The sequence below is a fragment of the Dendrobates tinctorius genome, unplaced genomic scaffold, assembly GCF_039654945.1.
Source record: "Dendrobates tinctorius isolate UK_male_01 unplaced genomic scaffold, ASM3965494v1 ptg000063l, whole genome shotgun sequence".
Taxonomy (NCBI): Eukaryota; Metazoa; Chordata; class Amphibia; order Anura; family Dendrobatidae; genus Dendrobates; species Dendrobates tinctorius.
The window spans coordinates 31,401,004-31,422,416 of record NW_027361731.1 but is presented as its reverse complement, the minus strand read 5'-3'; the positions used below and the strand labels follow the sequence as shown (position 1 = coordinate 31,422,416).

Genomic DNA, 21,413 nt, shown 5'->3' with positions numbered 1-21,413 from the left:
GGATTCTCTACAGGAGGAATACATCCCAGAGCCAACACAGGAGAGGTGGCTGGAGATTGCAGACAAGTTTCAAGAAATCTGCCAGTTTCCAAACTGCATCGGTGCCGTGGATGGCAAGCATATCGGGATTGTGAAACCCATGGGATCTGGTTCACAGTTTTACAACTATAAAAAATACTTTTCTATTGTGCTTATGGCCATTTCGGATGCAAACTGCAAATTCATTGCCGTGGACATTGGTGCATACGGTCGTTCTAATGACTCTCAGGTATTCAAGATGTCCACCATGGGCCGTCGCTTGTATGGAGACAATTTTGACTTCCCACCTCCAAGACCACTCCCTGGAACAACAGGCCCACCAATGCTTGTTGTGTGCGTTGGCGACGATGCTTTTCAGCTTTCTAAACACCTACTCAAACCATATGGTAGTCGTGGATTAACACACCGGAAAAGAATCTATAACTATCGGTTAACCAGAGTGCGCAGAGTGGTGGAGTGCGCGTTTGGAATTTTAACTGCCAAATGGAGAGTCCTGTTAACGGCCATTAAAATGAAAACAGAGACTGTGGATGAGGTGGTGAAGGCCTGTGTAATCCTGCACAATTTTGTCCTTTCAAAGGAACCAGTTTCCATCGATGAAAATCTGTCTGAAACCACCTTGTGGGATTATCAGCAGCAAACTTTTCGGAGTACTGGCTCAGTGGCAAGAATAAGGGACACCTTTGCAGACTATTTTGTGACACCAGAGGGACAAGTGGACTGGCAAGATGACATGATATAATTTTCTTCATACCAATTGTGAGTAACCTTTTTTTTTTTAAAGTTTTACACTTTGCAGTGTTACCAATTGTTTGGTTTGCCCAAGCATTGTGTTTTACCATGTGATTTGGTTTACCAGTTTTTTTTGTTTTTTTTAAGTTTTACACTTTGCAGTGTTACCAATTGTTGGGTACCAAGCGTAAAGTTTTACCAAGTGTTGTGTACCTAGCGTTGTTTTACACTTACAAATGTTACCAAGTGTTGGGTACCAAGCGTTTTACACTTTGAAATGTTAACAAGTGTTGGGTACCAAATGTTGTGCTACCAAGTGTTGGTTTTTTGTACCTTGTACACTACCGGTGTACTGTGAAATATTACCCAGTGTTGTGTTACCAAGTGTTGTGTTACCAAGTGTTGTGTTTACCTTTTACACCACTGGTGTAATTTGAATATTTCCAAAGAAAGAAGCAAAAAAGAAACAACACAATAAAGTTTTTTTTAAAAAAAAGCATCGTTTATTTCTGAATTTGTAATAACTGTTTGTTTTTTTTTTAATTTTTGGTGTTTTTTTTTTAAATTTTTTTGGTATCTTAAACCTTTTTTGTAACTTTTTTTTTTTGGTATATATTACTTTTTTGTCAATTTTTTTTTTTGGTATGTATTACCTTTTTTTTGGAAAACATAAAAAACATTACAAAGTGTGATAATGTTGGGTGGAGATAGTATTGGAGGGGTTAACAGGGTTGACCACATCGAGGGGGGGAGAGGACTGGGGAGGGAGTTGGTGAGGACCAGAAGTGGAAGGGGGGTTTAACACATGTGGTTGGGACGGGAGTGGATGGACAGACGAGGTTTGTGGGTACATTGAAGGTGTATGTGGGGGTGGGTATGGTGAGGGCATTGGGGTATAATGCAATGGAGAAGGTAGGTACTGGGAAGAATGGAATGGGAAACTAGAGAAAGGAGAGGGAGTGGTAGGAGGAGGGACGGCTGTGTGATGGATGGTGGTGGAAGGATGGACGGGGGAAGGATGGACTGTGGAAGGATAGACAGGGGAAGGATGGACAGAGGGAGGATGGACAGAGGGAGGATGGGATGCCTCAGCAAGTACTTCCATAAGAGCATTCTGACAGGCTTGCATCACACGCATCTGCTGGTGAGTACTTAAACCTTCCATTTGCCGGACAACAGATTGAAAAAAGGTATGTCTCGGTGTCTGGTTTGATTCTAAATTCATCTGTTCCATGTATCTTCTGAGTTCCATGATACTTTGATTGATCATGGTCAACCCAGAAGATAACCGTTCTCCATAAGTGTGGAAACCATGCTGGACAGATGAGTTTAGACTCAAACAGTCAGACAAGGTCATCCTTTCCTGACTCCTCAGACGCTGCCGGCCAGAACCAAAAGTTGGTCGAGATGTTGCGGCAGTGTCTGAGGGGTGGGGAACAGGGAACAAGTCGTCACCAGCAGCTTCATGTGATGAAGTCTGCCCTGCTGCTCCAGTGCTGGTGGAGGGGATAGAGGGATGAGACAAGAGGGTAGGTACAGAGGGGTTGGATACCTCGATGTGGTCACCGGGGGCGGTCTCACTAGGGATCACTCCAGAGGGACGCAACTCTGATGCAGACTCCCGAGTGCTGCAGCTGGTGCTAAAAAAAAGGAGAAAAAATGTATATTAAAAATATTGATATTTAATTTAAGTCTGCTGAAAAAAAATTTGGTTAAACATTTCTACTACAGAAATGGTTTGGGGAATATTTACCTTCTGCACACCATTGTTGATCGCAGGAACGCCAGGACTTTGTAGTTCTTGTACTGGGGTCCCCGGCGTCCTCCCGATCCACTCGGGGTCTGCATCTCCTTGTTGTAGTCCCTCTTGAAGCGATCCCGGAGCGACCGCCACCGTGTGATAACCCTGTCACCTGTGAAGCAAAAAAAAAAGGGGTTTAGTATTCAACACTTCACATACTGGAATATAAGTTATTGAAGTTGTAATACTTACGCACAAAATCCCTGGCCCTCGCATTGAGTTCCTCCCAGTTCTCAATAACTGAAGAACAGACCTCATCCCAGAGCCGTCGGGTGGTTAGTTGGTCGGCGTGTAGACGGTTTGCCATGTTCCACAGCGGCTCCCGGTTTTCCACCTCACGGATGAGGTCATCAGTATCGATCATGACACCCTCCTCCAGATGTCTCCGGGGAGCACGCTGTGAAACCTGTGAAGATAAAAAACAAAACAAAAAATTACATTCTATTCAAACACATGATGTTCATTTACACAATTATCCAAATAGGGTTACGTACCGTTTGCCGACCAACAGAGGCATCACCTTGACGACCCTGGGATGTCCTGGGAGTCACTCTAGTGCGGGCACCGGATTCTGAAGACTGGGAAAAAAAAAAAAATTTTGTTTGGATGGATGCGTAGTTATTGTGTGTGCACTGTGATGAATGTAGCATTATGTATCTGTGTATGTGCTAAACTTACACTCTGCGCACCCCCTCCTTGCGTCTCTCCACCCTGCACGTCTCCTCCTGGAAGCTCCTCTGAATCAGCTTCCTGTTAAAACATAATACATGGATAGTGTTTTTAACCAAAAAAAAAAAATTAGTTTAAATTACAAAAAAAAATAAAAATTTTTTTTTACCTCAACTCGCTGATGATGTGAGGGGGAGCTTTCAGGAGAAGACATTACGGTTTGGGGCAGCTGCGGTGCTTCCTGAAGTGATCTGCAAGTATAAAGACACTTGTTAAGCTACTATACAAAGGATCATAATAAGCTTTCAGGCCTTTATACTTACAGGGAAACTAATGGTTGGCTGGCCGTCTCTGCTGCGGCCTGGCTGGCCGTCTCTGCTGCGGCCTGGCTGACCGTTTCTGCTGCGGCCTCGCTGACAGTTTCTGCTGTGGCCTGGCCGACCGTCTCCGCTGCAGCCTGGCTGGTGGTGCTTGCTGAAGTGTTCTGCAAGTATAAAGACAATTATTAAGCTACTATACAAAGGATCATAATAAGCTTTCAGGCCTTTATACTTACAGGGAAACTAATGGTTGGTTGGCCGTCTCTGCCGCGGCCTGGCTGTCCATTTTTGCTGCGGTCAGGCTGACCGTCTCTGCTGCGGCCTGACCGGTCATCTCTGCTGCGTTCTCGCCGGTCGTCTCTGCTGCGGTCTCGTTCACCATCCCTGCTGCGGCCTGGCTGGCCGTGTCTGCTGCTGCTTTTCTGGTGGCGCTTCATTAAGTGAGCTGCAAGTATAAAGAAAATGATATGAAAGTTTAAAAAAAAAAAAAAAAAAAATTCATTTGTATATAATGTGTAATTCCCTGAAACTAAGTATACGCAATTTTAAGTGTTTGCATGTCTAAATTCCCTTATCTCTCACCGAGTGTAACCACAGTGATTGAAGGTGTGTAATATTTTGTGTAAACCCACACTTTCTTTGCATGTGTTTGAATTCCCTTAAAAAGTGTAACTGAGTGTAACCAGTGATTGAAGGTGTGTAATTGCTGTGTATACTAGTGTTTGCATTCCCTCAAAAACTCTCACCGAGAGTGTAACCAGTGATTGAAGGTCTCACCGAGTGTAACCAGTGATTGAAGGTGTGTAATTGCTGTGTATACTAGTGTTTGCATTCCCTCAAAAACTCTCACCGAGAGTGTAACCAGTGATTGAAGGTCTCACCGAGTGTAACCAGTGATTGAAGGTGTGTAATTGCTGTGTATACCAGTGTTTGCATTCCCTCAAAAACTCTCACTGAGAGTGTAACCAGTGATTGAAGGTCTCACCGAGTGTAACCAGTGATTGAAGGTAATTGCCGTGTATACCAGTGTTTGCATTCCCTCATAAACTCTCACTGAAAGTGTAACCAGTGATTGAAGGTCTCACCGAGTGTAACCAGTGATTGAAGGTGTGTAATTGCTGTGTATACCAGTGTTTGCATTCCCTCAAAAACTCTCACTGAGAGTGTAACCAGTGATTGAAGGTCTCACCGAGTGTAACCAGTGATTGAAGGTGTGTAATTGCTGTGTATACCAGTGTTTGCATTCCCTCAAAAACTCTCACTGAGAGTGTAACCAGTGATTGAAGGTCTCACCGAGTGTAACCAGTGATTGAAGGTGTGTAATTGCTGTGTATACCAGTGTTTGCATTCCCTCAAAAACTCTCACTGAGAGTGTAACCAGTGATTGAAGGTGTGTAATTGCTGTGTATACCCACACTGTGTTTGCATGTTTTTGAATTCCCTGAAAAACTCTCAGCTGTGTATACCCAGATTTTTTTCATGGTATGTTGCAATCTCTCACTTTTAACCACACTTGTATACCAAAAAATTTAATGTACCTTTATGGTAACTTAATTTTACCTTTTTTTTAAATAATACAAAGGAGATTTTTTAAAAACAGTTTATTTATTTTTTTTTTGTATTAATTTTTTTTTCCAACAAATAGGAGCTACTCTGCTCTTTATTTTAAATACCACAATAAATGAAAAATAAAAAAAAACGATTTACAACAGATACATTAATCACACCAAATCCAATAAACATGCAAAAGAAAAACAAATATTTAAAAAAAAACCCCACACAAACACTCATAACACACAGCCAGGCCACACACACACACACTCCAGGGGTCTTGCAGATGGAAGATTTGCAGCTGAGCAAAACCTATCAGTCAGGCTGGTGTTTGATGTAGATGTCTGGGCCCAATTACACCACATACAATACCAGTTAGGCCAGTTTCACATTTGCACTTTATACCGCAGCGATGACCTGCACACGGCCGCCGCTAATCACCGCCCCATCCGGTCATCGCCGCCTACTAGCGCACATGGACGCTTGCGATCTGCGCACCCCACCTTCAAAAGTGCGCAGCACATGGTAAAATCCTGCCAGCGCACCATCTGCGCACCCTATGCTAAAGATAGGGTGCGCAGATCGCAAGCGTTCATGTGTGCTAGTAGGCGGCGATGACCGGATGGGGCGGGGATTAGTGGCGGACGTGTGCAGGTCATCGCTGCGCTATAAAGTGCAAATATGAAACCGGCCTTACACCACACAATCACAGCAAGAAATACAATATTACAGTTGTATGAAAATAAAATGCAGTACACATGCAACATAAAAAAAAAAAAGGATGGAAAAAAAAAAATGCATTACACACACACAGGCCATACACACACACACACACACACACACACACACACGCTCCAGGGGTCTTGCAGGTGGTAGACTTGCAGCTGGGCAGACAGGTTTTATAGCTGTAGTTCAATCTTCTATCAGTCAGGCTGCAGTCGGATGTCTTGCTTGGTGTCTTCAGTGTTGCTGGTGCAACACTTGCAGACCACACACACACACAGGCAGGCTACACACTAGCAGGCCATACACACACACAGAAATGTCATAAATAGGTATACTCACACTTGTAGGTGAGCTGGTACTGGCAGGCCTCTTGATAGCTGATGTGTGGCAGCTTGGTGGGTGTCTGGCAGGCTTGATAGCTGTGTGGCTGTCTGCAGGCTTGGTGGCTGTCTGGCAGGCTTGGTGGCTTGCTGGCAGGCTTGGTGGCTGGATGGCTTGCTTGCTGGCTGGCTGGCTGGCTGCTACTGCATGTCTGGGCCCAATTAGCCCACCTTGTATAGTTTTGGGAATGTCTGGAAAAGTATTTTTTTTTCTGGGCATGCGCAGTGCGATTTTGCGGATCCTGCCGGCGGATTCCGCAAAATCGCGGCGGCCATTCTACCGCATGGCGGATGACGGCGGAACTCCGTCACCCGCCATTTAGACGGCGAAAAAAAACGTTGCAAGCTCCGGCCCCCTCAGACAGAATCCGCAAGGAATTTTGCGGATCCGCCGAATACCGGACGCAACGGACGACCATCCGTCAAAATCTGCCACTAATGTATCCCAATGGGGGAAATGTGCAGATCCGCAACAAGAAAAAGCGGATCCGCCATTTTCAAATTTTGGCGGATTTTGACTGATGGCAAAAAACTGAAGTGTGAAAGAGGCCTAAGGAGGATTGAAAAATCTGCAAAAAGTTGAAGTAAATTAGAGGAGGCTAATATGCTGAGATAACATAAGTGAGATAAGCCTACCTAGATTATGACCTGCTGCCCCTCTGGCTGTTATGACCTGCTGCCCCTCTGCCTGATATGACATGCTGCCCCTCTGCCTGATATGACCTGCTGCACGTCTGCCTGGTATGACCTGCTGACCCTCTGGCTGTTATGACCTGCTGACCCTCTGGCTGTTATGACCTGCTGAACCTCTGGCTGTTATGAGCTGCTGACCCTCTGACTGTTATGACCTGCTGCCCCTCTGGCTGTTATGACCTGCTGTCCCTCTGCCTGATATGACCTGCTGCCCCTCTGCCTGATATGACCTGCTGCCCCTCTGCCTGATATGACCTGCTGACCCTCTGGCTGTTATGACCCACTGACCGTCTGGCTGTTATGACCTGCTGCCCCTCTGGCTGTTATGACCTGCTGCCCCTCTGCCTGGTATGACCTGCTGCACCTCTGACTGTTATGAGCTGCTGACCCTCTGCCTGTTATAAGTTGCTGTCCCTCTGGCTGTTATGACTTGCTGCCCCTCTGGCTGTTATGACCTGCTGCAGATGTTATGAATAGTCAGACACCAGTTTGTAGCAGCGTTGCTCAGGAAACTGACATGCATATTATGTGTACTGTTGCTGGGAGTTGGCCGTGATGGTGGGGAAGTTCGCCATTGACTGTCAAGGACCTGTAGTTTGTATAGAACGGTACGATGGTATTAGATTGGGTCACTGATGTCCATGTAACTTGCACTTAATATTTTGGAGTGGTGTCAGTAGAGATGGCTCAATATCAAGCCTAGACCATCTGGTTATTGGGCCAAAGCGCCGTTTCCATCCACAAAGCTTTGTAGAAGCAGCAGATAAAAAATCGGCACAGTCCTTAAGGTGGTACTACAAGGCGCAGCATGTTTATGGATGTAGGCCCTTGTCATCCAATACAGCAGTATCCATGTAATGTGCCAGTCATGAGAAATCTGCTGTAAATGCGGCTGGAGGTGCATCGGGGGCGTGTCAATGCACTTGGAAGACCCAGTTCAGGAACTGACACACCCAGTGCACCTCCAGCCTCATCACATATCTATTCACTTCAGCTCTGGATACTGCGTGACTGCCGCCGTGACGGGGCTATCAAAAAAATAATAATTCTACAATTATTATTTTTTTTAATCTTTATTCTGCACATTGATGCGCTAAAAAAATTACATATTTTCTTAAAGTTTTACCACTTTTTCATGAAAATAATTAGTTTTGTACAGTTGCGCAGGATGGACGGGGCCACCGGGGCCTCCAACTACACTGGCTGACAGAGCATACATCCCTGCTGCCCACCACAACCAGTAGCTTTCATTTTACAACAGGAACCAATCAGAGCTCAGCTTTCATTTTTAAAACAGCTCTTGTAAAATGAAAGCTGCTCTGTGATTGGTTGCTATGGGAGACAAAGCGCTAGGAGAGGACTTGTAGGGGGAATGTATCTGAAACGTGTACAGAATTGGGGGACAGGAGGATTAGAAGGGTTCACACAGAATTAGCGATTATCTGAAGGCACGGATACATTACAACAGAGAGGTTATTGGGCTACAGGGGGTATGAAAACAAATAATGCATTTTAGGAGAACCCCTTTAAGACTTTGTGGGAGCCGATGGAGGTCCGCTTTTAGATCTCTCCCTACCAGACTTATGTGCTTCATCACCACACATTTTGCTGCTGACAGATTTATACTCTTCACCCCAATTTATTTTTGCTATTGAGACGCCATTTTTTTGTGATTACTTTAAAGCAAGAATCAAGCAGAATATAGGAGTATACAGAGAGACGAGTCTGGAGGTTGTATATTCACAGAGCTCGGGGTACATCGGTGGCCCCTCTGCTGTTACAGGACGACTACTCGTGTCAGAGTATGCTGCTGGAGAGCTATAGGGTGCATGTGGACTACCAGAGCAGAACAAAAGCTCTATGATATGGATATGTCTAACCCACAGGAGAACAGGAGGATCCCCCGGTGGGCCCATAGCATCCCAATCTGGCACTGGTCTAACCCCTCCGGGTAACGCTTTGTTCGTAGAAGGAACCCGAATATAAATGATCTGAAGAACGATAGGGCGTTATTTGTGGAAGACCTGGTAGCAAATCTACAATGCCACCACTTGGGGAATTAAAGAGGTTGGGCTCCAAAATTACTTACAGATTTTCACCCAACTGTTCCATAACCTAAGAACAATATGGAGGGGTTCGGTGAAAGCGGCCTTGTAGGTGTGTAAATGTCTGATGGGGTCACCAAGCTCATAAAAAGACAATTGTCCAGCCTCATAATCCAGGTACAACCCTATCACGAGACATGAAGGCACCAGAGATAAGATGTCTTCTACTCCGTCATGTTTTACGGAATAATACTGATCCCAATCGGAGTATCTGCTGATGCCCCAGGAGTTGTCTCTTCCTCCGATATATGAGCCAGTGCCTTTTCTGTCTATGCTGGGGTAACACAGCCCTATACCCCAGTACCCCGATTCGCTGGTCTCTACCTCCCAGTAGTGCCGTCCTGAAGAGAAGGCTCCAGAGTACATAACCTGAAAACTGTCAAATCTCTCCCTTGTATCTGGGCGGCTCTGGTCCACTGGTGACCAAGCTGCAGTTTCAAGATCTCCGGAAACATTGATGTAATTATTGGCCGTGTGTACATTGAGCTCCAGGTCTCTCAAGTTAGAGCCAGAAAAAGCTCTCTTTGCCTCATTTATGATATTGGACAGTCCTGAGTGAATTGTGGCCGAGATCAGACCTTCATCCTGATCATAGATGTTCACGTCCTCCTTGTCGGCCCACTTCCTAGTACAGAAGTTGTCTTTGCTAGATTCCTGTAAGAAGGAGAGCGGATCCGTAATTTTACAGAGCTCCTTGATTCGATGCATATTCTGTGACAGCTCTTTCTGAATTGTCTCTAGCTGGTCAATTTGATGAGAGACTGAAGCCAACACTTCTCTTTTCTTCCTGGAAATATCCACCAGAACTTTCCTCTCCAGTTCTTTCAACTTTCTTCTCGCGTCTCTAAAGATGGACGTGACCATTTTGGAATTGGTGGCGGCTCTCTTTCGAGAACTTCCCCGAAGTTCCTTTAGTGATTGACATTTGCTTTCCATCTGGTCGGTCTGTAGGTGAAGTATCTCCGCGTATGTTAGTAAATCCATCTTCTTACTCTGATGAGCTTCTTCTATTGACTTGACTTGATGTTCATTGTGTGTGCCGGAGAGGCAGCAAGTGACACAGAGACAGACATCCTCTGTAGAACAGTAATACTCCAGGTTCTTCTTGTGGACAGAACATTTCCTTTCTTCCAGTGAAGGGACATGGTCTAATAGGACGTGTTCTGGTGACCAGTTGTGGACATTTAGATGATCTGTACACAGAGAAGCTTCACATAAAACACAGAATTTAACAGCAGTTGTTGGCAGGTCAAGACAATAGGTGCAAGTTTTGGTTTCGACCAGGGTCAAGGACTGGAAGTGCGAGAGGAGATTAGAGAGAGCTTCAGATGTTTTTAGCTCAGGTCTCTCCTTATACAGTGTCCGTCATTCAGGGCAGGTATACTCGCCTTCCCAGGTACCACTCTCCTTCATCTGTATGTCCCATGTCTTAGAGATACAGTCTTTGCAGAAGCTATGTCCACAAGGAATGGTCACAGGGTCACAGAAAATATCTCTGCAGATACAACATTCCAGCTCTTGTCTCAGCTTCACCAGCGCCATCACTGCAATAAGGAAGTGGGAAAGTGAAGCAGAAATGGTGACTGCTGCAAATAGTTTAACCCTTTGGTGTGATCCGTGGGTTAAACTAACGGACTTCAAGATTCCAAAAAGAAAAGACCATGTCTGTAAAAAAGAAAAAAAAGAAAAAGAAGGTTATGGGCCAAAGAAAAATGCCTTCTAGTATTCAATGTTTCACAACACCAAACCCTACAAAGGTGCCCAACGTCCTCCTTTAAGCCCTCAACCTCCTAAATACAACAATGCCTTACCTACTCATTTTTTTGCCACGATTTTCCAAATCTGAGGAAAAAAAATGCAATTTTACCACTTTTTTTTTTTTTACAAAAACACAGGACAAAATGCATCGGGAAAGCAACGTTTGAATGTGGTCTTCAGGCTGCATTCACACATTATTGTTGCATTGTGCGACTTTTTTTTTTGCCACAATTGCTTTTGCTGCAGTTTTGGGAAATCATGTTGAAATGATTTATTTTATCTGCAATTACAGAAAAAAATATCAACATGGCAGAAACTTGAGAACACAGCCTTCATCAGGAGACTCTGGCTGAGGTTTGCATTTTTTTGGGGCAAATCTTGGCCCCCTACATGGCCAATGTGAGCTAGATGCTCCTGATCTCAGCCAACGCCAAAGTGCCTCAGGGTTCTTAAGAATCCTATATTACATAAAAGTGTGAGGCAATATGGAAAACCTAAAAAATTAAACCGAAGATGTGTTGGCATCATAAAATCCAAGGACAGAGAACAGAAGAGGGGACACCTGGAATCCCTTCACTCTCTGTCCCGAATTTATTGGATCTGTCCTGAATTTTGAAGCACAATCTAGACAAATTTGTGACATCCCAAATAGAATTGTGGACGGGGATTGTGTAAGTAAATCCTGCCTCAAAGTGGGCACACCGGTTGGGCCAGTGATGTTGCTGAAAGAGTTGGGGCTTTTCCAAGAGGGGTTGAAAGGAGGACATAAAGTCCATATTTCCCCAACAGAAATGCTGACAATTGTGTCCAAAAAGACCCCAAAAGCTGTAAAGATTTCACTTAAAAAAAATTATCAAGAGATGTGCAAGTCAATTGTTCAACGGCCACGTTAATGGTCCAAAACCACCAAACATGAGCAAACTACCTTCTACCCATCGGAGTCCCTGGTGCCTCTTCTGGTTGGCAGACCCAGTGTGACATCATTGCTGCTGCGTATATCGGGTAATAGTCCTTAAGCTCTTGGGTGGTGATGATATATAGAGTAATATTCCTGGTTGACTACGGTGATGAGGTATGTTGTGTAGGATTCCTGGAGATCTAGAATAATGAAGGTAAATCGGGTATTGGTCCTTAAGGTCTTGGTGATGGTATATAGAGTAATATTCCTGGTTGACTAGTCTGAGGAGGTATGTTGGGTAGTATTCCTAGAGATCTCAGATAATGAAGGCATATCGGGTAACAGCCCTTAAGGTCTTGGGTGGTGATATATAGAGTAATATTCCTCGTTGACTAGGGTGATGAGGTACATTGGGTAGTATTCCTGGAGATCCAGAGTAATGAAGATATATCGGGTAATGGTCCTTAAGGTCTTGGGTGGTGATGGTATATAGAGTAAGGGCTCATACTCACATGCGAGAAACTCGAACGAGTCTCACACGTCAATACCCGGCACTGCCGCAGGCACTCGGATCGGAGCGTTTAGCTGCATGTATTTCTATACAGCTGAACGCTCCGATCCGAGTGCCGGTGGCAATGCCGGGTATTGACGTGCCAGACTCGTCCGAGTTTCTCCCATGTGAGTATGAGTCCTAATATTGCTGGTTGACTATTGTGAGGAGGTACGTTGGGTAGTATTCCTGGAGATCTAGGGTAATTAAGGTATATCTGGTGTAAGACAGCGCTATCTGCATGTGTTGGGGGACACTTGCTTAGCAGCGGGATGAAGGCACATGGGCATGTTTTCTCCACAAAACAGTCTATTCGAGTTTATTAAACTCAGCATAAACTGCCATGTTGCACATCACACACATAGTCCATAGCACTTCCTAGTACACCGCTTAACTCGCAGCCCCTAAACACGCCGGACTTCTTTGTCCAGTTACTGTGGGCGATCGCACGCCGAACAGTTCATTAATGTCCATGGAACATCATAGGCACTAACAGTCTGTTCCAATAGCAGATACTTGTCTGCCCATAACCCCCTAATCTGGAGTTACCTTACAGGAGCTCCTGCTCCACATACTGACTCCTCGTTAGGCCTCCCTCCTGAGGAAGGCACCTTACTGGGATCACCGTCCTTGTGACCAGGGCACAATCCAGACCCTCAGAAGGACGGTAGCTTCCCCAACGCAGTGCCGTCACAGACTCAGCACATACGGCCTCTCCATGTGCTCTTCAGGAAGTCCACTCCAAGGACCTTCCAATGCACAGGCCTTCAGGTTCATGGCCTCACCATGTGCTTTTCAGGAATCCAATCCTACTCCCAGGACCTTCCAAAACACAGACCATCCAGACCTTACACACTGACCATGTGACCCAAACCCTGGTCACATTATGTAGCTGTAACCACCCCCATAAGTGAGTAGTGTATGTGTGGCTAGCCAGTCCCACCCAGCTCTCTGACTAACCCTGTAAGCTCCCTTTATAAGTAAACAAACACTTGTGGAACTACAAGTCCCAGAACAACACTACTGGCTTACAGCGCAGAGGACCTCCTCCGCGACACATACCGGCCATTTACAATAACATCAGTCACTGTCTCACCAACAGTTACACCTCCATGCATATCCTGAGGAACACATACAGCGCCCCGTAGCTGTAAGAGGGGTCACTGCCTCACAAGGGTAATGGTCCTTAAGGTCTTGGGTGGTGATGGTATTTAGAGTAATATTCCTGGTTGACTAGGGAGATGAGGTACATTAGGTAGTGTTCCTGGAGATCTAGGGTAATGAAGGTATATCGGGTAATGGTCCTTAAGGTCTTGAGTGGTGATCATGGTTGCTGCATTCACTCACATCCACCTTCCTTGCACTAACTCTTCACACTCCATCTTTATCAGCCCCTCTGTCCTATCCTCTCCTATGTGCAGCACTCACGCTCTTTTCACACTGCTAAACTGCACAGACCCATTCAGTCCCACCATCCAACACAAGAGACGCTCTCACAAATCACTTAACCATCTGCTCACTCTTTCTATCCTTCTTCTCCTAGTCGCAGGAGATATCTCCCCCAACCCCGACCCTCTCATGTTATAGTAAGATGAACCCCTTAACTACTACACTGAGAAACCCCTCAAATCCCATTAAAATTCCCTGCATGCCTTCTGTCTCTTTTACCTGCACCCTTTGGAATTCTCGCTCAGTGTGTAATAAACTCTCCTTCATCCATTACTTATTCTTTTCTGGTTCTCTTAACCTTCTGGCTCTTACTGAAACCTGGATCCAGCAGTCAGACACCACCGCTGCTGCTGCTCTTTCATATCGTGGACTACACTTCTCCCATACCCCACGATCGGACAACAGGGCAGGTGGAGGCGTTGGTTTGCTCCTATCAACAAATGTACCTTTCAGGTTATCCCCCAAGTACCCTCACTTATCTTACCTTCTTTTGAGGTCCACGCTGTCAGACACTACATGCCCTTCTCCATGCGAATTTCAGTTGTGTATGGTCCTCCGGGCCCCTCCCTTCGGTTTTTGGATCACTTTGTCACCTGGTTTCCACATTTTCTCTCCTGCGACATCCCCACCCTCATCATGGGAGACTAACATCCCCTTTGTTTTTCCCCCTCTCCCCATCTGCTACTCACCTTTTATCTCTAACCTCCTGTCTTTCGCAGCTTACTAACTCTCCTACGCATGAAGACAGAAACTCCCTCGACTTGGTCTTCTCCTGGCTTTGCTCAGTGTATGATTTTACCAGTTCCTCTCTCTCACTCTCTGACCACAACCTTCTTTCATTCTCTGTCAGTAACTGCCATCCTGCTCAGGTCACCCCCACTTTCCATACTTATAGAAACATACAGGACTGTTGTGAGTTCATTTTTCCCTTCACCAGTGAGGTCTGATGAACTCCCTCTTCTGGCGAAGGAAGGTAGTGAGGCTGATTACCAAACAGCTGAGCAGGTAGATGATGACTGGGTCACAGGAACTGATGACTGGATATAAGGCAACCGACGCCCTGCTGCCTTGCCGGTGATTTTCCTGCTGGATTCTTGGAGACCAGTCTGATTTCTGCTTCTCAAAGCTAAGTTTTGCTCTGCCTTTTGTACCCTTTAGTTCTGGTTTTGTTTGCCTTGTTTTTTGGAGTTCAGCCATCCCCGGCCGGGGGTGAGCTGAATTCCATTTTTGTGTCTGATCTGTTGATCTCTGGCTCTGTCTTCAGAATATACCTGAGTGCTGATATAGTCTTTTGAAGCCTAGCGACTTCAGGGCCTGTTTTTCCTATCAGTCTGTTGGTTCATTTTTGGATAGGGTTTTTGCGGATTGCAGATAGCAGCTTTCCTATCCTGTCCTATTCAGTTAGCTTGGGCCCCATCATTTGCTCAACCTATCTTTCTATCTGTTTTAGTGTTTTTTCATCTTGCTTCACAGTCATTATATGTTGGGGGCTGCCTATTGCTTTGGGGTCTGCTCTGGGGCAGTTTAGATTTCCCCTTTCTGTCTTTAGGCTAATTTAGTTCTCCGGCTGTGATCGAGGGGTCTAGGGCACCGTAGGAACCCCCCACGGCTACTGCTAGTTGTTGTGGATAGGTTCAGGGGTCTGCAATCCGATAGCTGACATCCTCTCTGGTTTTCTGGACTTAGCTATTATTTTTGTTTTTTCCTCCTTCGGTGACTCATCCATAACACAGGACATTAGCACCTGGAAACTTATGAAGAACTTGCAGTCATCATTGGCCCCAATATCCTTCGTCTAATGTCCTGACTACACTGAAGCATTATAATGAAACCATGCAAAGTGCTCTGGATGAAGCTGCACCTCCTATACATAGAACAACTGGACACAGACGGCGACAACCCTGGCACGCACTGCAAACACGTTTACTACAGCGGTGCTCCAGGTGTGCCGAACATCTGTGGAGAAAATCCAATCTGCCTGAAGATTTCATCCATTATAAGTTTATGCTTAAAACATATCTCTGCCCCTCACCTCTCCAAGTAACCTTATTTCAACACCGTCATCACCTCACTATCCAATAACCCTAAACGTCTCTTTGACACTTTGCATTCCCTACTCAGCCCAAGAGTGCAGGCCCCAACCACGGAGCTCCGAGCTGACGATCTGGCCAATTACTTCAAAGAAAAAATTTACCATATCCGACAGGAAATTTTCTCCTAGTCCCCTCATACCATGCACTGTTCTCCCTCCCCCACTGCATCTAGCTCACTCTCTGACTTTGTAACAGTCACAGAAGAAGTGATCAGGCTCCTTGCATCTTCTCGCACTACCACTTGCATCAGTGACCCATTTCCGTCACATCTCCTCCAGTCCCTTTCCCCTACTGTCACCACTCACCTAACAAAAATATTCAACCTCTCTCTCTTTCTTCCAGTATCTTTCCCTCCTCTTTTGAACACGCCATCATACATCCACTACTTAAAAAGCCATCCCTCTACCAAAACTGTGCCCTAACTATAGACCTGTCTCTAATGTTCCCTTCATCTCTAAACTCCTGGAACGCTTGGTCCACTCCCGTCTTATCCTCTATCTCTCAGGACACACTCTTCTCAACCCTTTCCAATCCAGGTTTCCGCTCTTTACACTCTACTGAAACTGCCCTCACTAAAGTCTCTAATGATCTACTAACAGCTAAATCTAATGGTCATTACTCCATGCTAATTCTCTTGGATCTCTCTGCAGCATTCAACACTGTGGATCATCAGCTCCTCCTCACTATGCTCCGTTCCATCGGCATCAAGGACACCGTTCTCTCCTGGTTCTCTTCCTATCCCTCTGACCGCTCCTTTACTGTATCTTTTGCCGGTTCCTCCTCCTCTCACCTTCCCCTTACTGTTGGGGTTCCTCAAGGATCGGTTCTAGGCCCCCTCCTCTTCTCCTTGTATACTGCCCCTATTGGTAAAACAATCAGTAGATTTGGTTTCCAGTACCATCTCTATGCTGATGACACCCAATTATACGCTTCTTCTCCTGACATCACACCTGCATTACTAGAAAACACCCGGGGAGCTGGGTGCAAGCATGCCTCGGATGATCCGACAGTCTCAGGACACCATTACTTCCACTGGCCACCAATGACTGGTGCAGACTGTATGTGAACGTGCACATTTATATCTGAGCAGGACTATACCGAGACTCATTTCCAGCCCTTCAAAGGTTGCCTCTAGCTCACTGCTCATGTCTGCTTGCATTGAAGCATCTGCATGTCGACTTCTTTGCCCTAGGTTCCTTTTCCGCTTGAATCCAAGTAACCCCATGATTAAGACCCGGGAGGGTTGAAACATCGGGTGTTTCTATTGACTGGGTGTTAGATCAAATATGTCCATTTTGCTTGGCATTATGCTTTTTTTGTCAAATAAATTTCCACTATTGGTTGCAAATTACCATACTCTACTAGAGCGTGCGGTGAATTTTTTTTATTTACTTCAGGGACCACAACGGTCCGTTCCACCAGCACCTCGCCTCTTCATTGACCGTGTGCACACCAATATCCATTTCATTTGTACTCCCTCTATCTGAAACTGAACCTGTCAAAAACTGAACTCATTGTGTTTCCTCCCTCCACTAACCTACCAATGCCCGACATTGCCATTTCTGTGTGTGGTTCCACTATTACTCCCCAGCAACATGCCCGCTGTCTTGGGGTCATACTTGATTCTGGGCTTTCATTCACCCCCCACATCCGATCACTGGCTCGCTCTTGTCATCTGCACCTCAAAAACATCTCTAGAATTCAACCTTTTCTTACTTCCGACTCTGCAAAAACGCTTACTGTCGCTCTTATTCATTTTCATGCGGAATATGTTGGCGCTATAGAAATAAAGTTATTATTATTATGGTATTTAGAGTAAAATTCCTGGCTGACTAGGATGATGATGTAAATAAATAAAGGAGTGGTTCTGCAGGTGGGGACCACATCTCAGTACCAATGCTTCTGGCTGATGTTTTGGTCACTTTTGAATGTTGGCTGTGCTTTCACACTCGTGGTAGTATGAGCCGGACTCTACAACCCAGACAAGTGGCTCAGGTAGTGCAGCTCATCCAGGATGGCACATCAATGCGAGCTGTGGCAAGAAGGTTTGCTGTGTCTGTTGGCATGGTGTCCAGAGGCTGGAGTCGCTACCAGGAGACGTGGAGGGGGCCGTAGGAGGACAACAACCCAGCAGCAGGACCGCTACCTTTGCATTTGTGCAAGGAGGAACAGGAGGAGCACCGCCAGATCCATGAAAAATGACCTCTGGAAGGCCACAAATGTTCATGTGTCTGCACAAACGGTTAGAAACCGACTCCATGAGGATGGTCTGAGTGCCTGACGCCCACAGACAACACATCCCTGTTGTCAAAATGCCCCGCCTTTGCTGAATATTTAGGATAAATTCGTTGAAAGGTTTATTTTTCCCAGAAGCTCATTTGCATATATTGATGAGCAAGCACTGTGATTGGCTGGCTGTAGAATACTGTCTGTTCTAGAACGTTACAGTTGGAAGAGAGGTAAAAGGTCACAGTGTCTAACACCCCCCCCACCCAATGCAGCAGCAACACAGGAGCCACTGAAGCCTCTCAGACAGATGTCTGTCCAGCCTCTTTGTGTGACCAATCCCACCGAAGGAGACCTCACCACCTATGTATAGTACTGAATATGGGGGAACTCTGTACCATATATAAGGAGGCTGTGTATAGAACTGAATATGGGGGAACTCCTGACTGTACTATGAGGCTCTGCATAGTACTGTATATGGGGGAACTCTGACTGTACTATATATAAGGAGGCTCTGTATAGTAATGAATATGGGGGAACTCTGTACCATATATAAGGAGGCTGTGTATAGTACTGTATATGGGGGAACTCCTGACTGTACTATTTATAAGGAGGCTCTGTATAGTACTGAATATGGGGGAACTCTGTACCATATATAAGGAGGCTGTGTATAGTACTGTATATGGGGGAACTCTGACTGTACTATATATAGTCAATAAACCCTCTCAGACAGATGTCTGTCCAGCCTGTGTGAAAAACCACTGAAGGAAACCTCACCACCTCTGTATAGTACTGTATATTGGGGAACTCCTGACTGTACTACATATAAGGAGGCTGTGTATAGTACTGAATATGGGGGAACTCTTCCATATATAAGGAGGCGGTGTATAGTACTGAATATGGGGGAACTCCTGACTGTACTGTATATAAGGAGGCTCTTTATAGTACTGTATATGGAGGAACTCTGACTGTACTATTTATAAGGAGGCTCTGTATAGTGCTGTATATGGGGGAACTCTGTACCATGTATAAGGAGGCTGTGTATAGTATTGTATATGGGGGAATTCCTGACTGTACTATATATAGGGAGGCTCTGTATAGTACTGAATATGGGGGGGAACTCTGTACCATATATAAGGAGGCTGTGTATAGTACTGTATATGGGGGAACTCTAACTGTACTATATATAAGGAGTCACTAAACCCTCTCAGACAGATGACTGTCCAGCCTCTGTGTGAAAAACCACTGAAGGAAACCTCACCACCTCTGTATAGTACTGAATATGGGGGAACTCTGTACCATATATAAGGAGGCTCTGTATAGTACTGAATATGGGGGAACTCTGTACCATATATAAGGAGGCTGTGTATAGTACTGAATATGGGGAACTCCTGACTGTACTATATAAGGAGGCTGTGTATAGTACTGGATATGGGGGAACTCTGTACCATATATAAGGAGGCTGTGTATAGTACTGTATATGGGGAACTCCTGACTGTACTATATATAAGGAGGCTCTGTATAGTACTGTATATGGGGGAACTCCTGACTGTACTATATATAAGGAGGCTCTATAGTACCGAATATAGGGGAACTATGTACCATATATAAGGAGGCTGTGTATAGTACTGTATATGGGGGAACTCCTGACTGTACTACATATGAGGCTGTGTATAGTACTGAATATGGGGGAACTCCTGACCGTAGTATATACGTATAAGGAGCCACTAAACCCTCTCAGACAGATGAGTGTCCAGCCACTGTGTGTGACCAATCCCACCGAAGGAGGAGAACTCGTCATCACCTCCTCTCTCTCGTGGCTGCCTGTTCCACTCATTGATCACCCTCACTGTCAGAATGTTTTTTTCTAATATCTAATGTGTATCTTCTCCCATTCACTTTCGTCCCATTGCTTCTCACGTTTCCATGTGCAAAGGAGAATAAGGATGGTCCCTCGACATTGTGACAGCCCTTCAGATATTGGCCTCCTCCATCTTATAGAGGGGAACGCCTTTCCGACAGAACAGGTTGGATGAACGCGACGCCCATCGCCATGATCCCTATGGCCAACGCGTGCGCGCTGCCATGTTGACGTTGTAGTACATTACTTCCATAATGATGTTATCAGTTTTACTGGTGCTGACACGTGCCAGATTATCAGCCGTTATCAGTGTTAATGGTGCTGACAGGTGCCGGATTATCAGATGTTATCAGTGTTAATGGTGCTGACACGTGTCAGATTACCAGCTGTTATCAGTGTTAATGGTGCTGACACGTGCCAGATTATCAGCTGTTATCAGTGTTAATGGTGCTGACACGTCCTGGATTATCAGCTGTTATCAGTGTTAATGGTTCTGACAGGTGCCGGATTATCAGCTGTTATCAGTGTTAATGGTGCTGACACGTGCCGGATTATCAGCTGTTATCAGTGTTAATGGTTCTGACAGGTGCCGGATTATCAGCTGTTATCAGTGTTAATGGTGCTGACACGTGCCGGATTATCAGATGTTATCAGTGTTAATGGTTCTGACAGGTGCCGGATTATCAGCTGTTATCAGTGTTAATGGTGCTGACACGTGCCGGATTATCAGACATTATCAGTGTTAATGGTGCTGACACGTCCTGGATTATCAGCTGTTATCAGTGTTAATGGTGCTGACACGTGCCTGATTATCAGACATTATCAGTGTTAATGGTGCTGACACGTCCTGGATTATCTACTGTTATCAGTGTTAATGGTGCAGACACGTGCCGGATTATCAGCTGTTAATAGTGTTAATGGTGCTGACACCACGTCCTGGATTATCTACTGTTATCAGTGTTAATGGTGCAGACACGTGCCGGATTATCAGCTGTTATCAGTGTTAATGGTGCTGACAGGTGCCGGATTATCAGCTATTATCAGTGTTAATGGTGCTGACACGTGCCGGATTATCAGCTGTTATCAGTGTTAATGGTGCTGACAGGTGCCGGATTATCAGCTGTTATCAGTGTTAATGGTTCTGACAGGTGCCGGATTATCAGCTGTTATCAGTGTTAATGGTGCTGACACGTGCCGGTTTATCAGACATTATCAGTGTTAATGGTGCTGACACGTCCTGGATTATCTACTGTTATCAGTGTCAATGGTGCTGACACGTCCTGGATTATCAGCTGTTATCAGTGTTAATGGTGCTGACACGTGCCGGATTATCAGACATTATCAGTGTTAATGGTGCTGACACGTCCTGGATTATCTACTGTTATCAGTGTTAATGGTGCAGACACGTGCCGGATTATCAGCTGTTATCAGTGTTAATGGTGCTGACAGGTGCCGGATTATCAGCTATTATCAGTGTTAATGGTGCCGACACGTGCCGGATTATCAGCTGTTATCAGTGTTAATGGTGCTGACAGGTGCCGGATTATCAGCTATTATCAGTG

The 21,413-nt window shown here is 45.4% G+C and overlaps 1 pseudogene; it reads right to left on the bottom strand.

Annotated features, from left to right (window-relative positions):
* Positions 1 to 7,976: 7,976 nt before the first annotated feature.
* On the bottom strand, positions 7,977 to 10,953 carry LOC141094092 (E3 ubiquitin-protein ligase TRIM11-like; annotated as a pseudogene).
* Between the last annotated feature and the right edge of the window lie 10,460 nt (positions 10,954 to 21,413).